The 440-nt window shown below is 37.3% G+C and overlaps 1 protein-coding gene across 1 annotated transcript in view; it reads right to left on the bottom strand.

Annotated features, from left to right (window-relative positions):
* The window catches only part of LOC101860317, a 16,319-nt gene extending 16,143 nt beyond the window's left edge, over nucleotides 1–176 (bottom strand). The window contains exon 1 of the mRNA XM_005094948.3: nucleotides 103–176. The gene's annotated coding sequence lies outside the window, so the exon portion shown is untranslated. The remainder of the gene's footprint in view (nucleotides 1–102) is intronic.
* Nucleotides 177–440: the final 264 nt, after the last annotated feature.

Genomic DNA, 440 nt, shown 5'->3' with positions numbered 1-440 from the left:
CAGCAATCTGATTAGGATGAACATTCACTTTTTAAAACATGAGGATTGGGAAGGATCAAAAGGTGTGTGTTAAGACAAATATGGGGTACTTAGAAATCCTACCTTCCTTCTTTGCTTCTCCTCGTTAGCGTGGCTTGCCCTTTTCACAGTTTTGGTTTCTCTAAAAAGTAAAGCAAAATGTTCTACAACAACAACAAAAAAAGGCTGCTTCTATATCTTGCACAAATCCTTCCGAAGATAACGGAACCAACTACGTTGTTTGAAAGAGCGGAAGCATAAAAGCGTTTCAACAAAATCTCTAGATGTACTCTGTTTTCTGAAACCAGAGTTAGCAATTCTCAAGCAACAAAAAAAAAAAAAGAAAAGCGATTTCTGGAGCAGTCGACAGTCTTCATTTTAAAAAAAATCAAAACTAAAGTGCAACGAAATCACCCCCTCCC

The sequence above is a fragment of the Aplysia californica genome, unplaced genomic scaffold, assembly GCF_000002075.1.
Source record: "Aplysia californica isolate F4 #8 unplaced genomic scaffold, AplCal3.0 scaffold00092, whole genome shotgun sequence".
Classification (NCBI taxonomy): domain Eukaryota; kingdom Metazoa; phylum Mollusca; class Gastropoda; order Aplysiida; family Aplysiidae; genus Aplysia; species Aplysia californica.
Note: the sequence above shows the minus strand (reverse complement) of the source record. Positions and strands in the feature narration are given on the sequence as shown.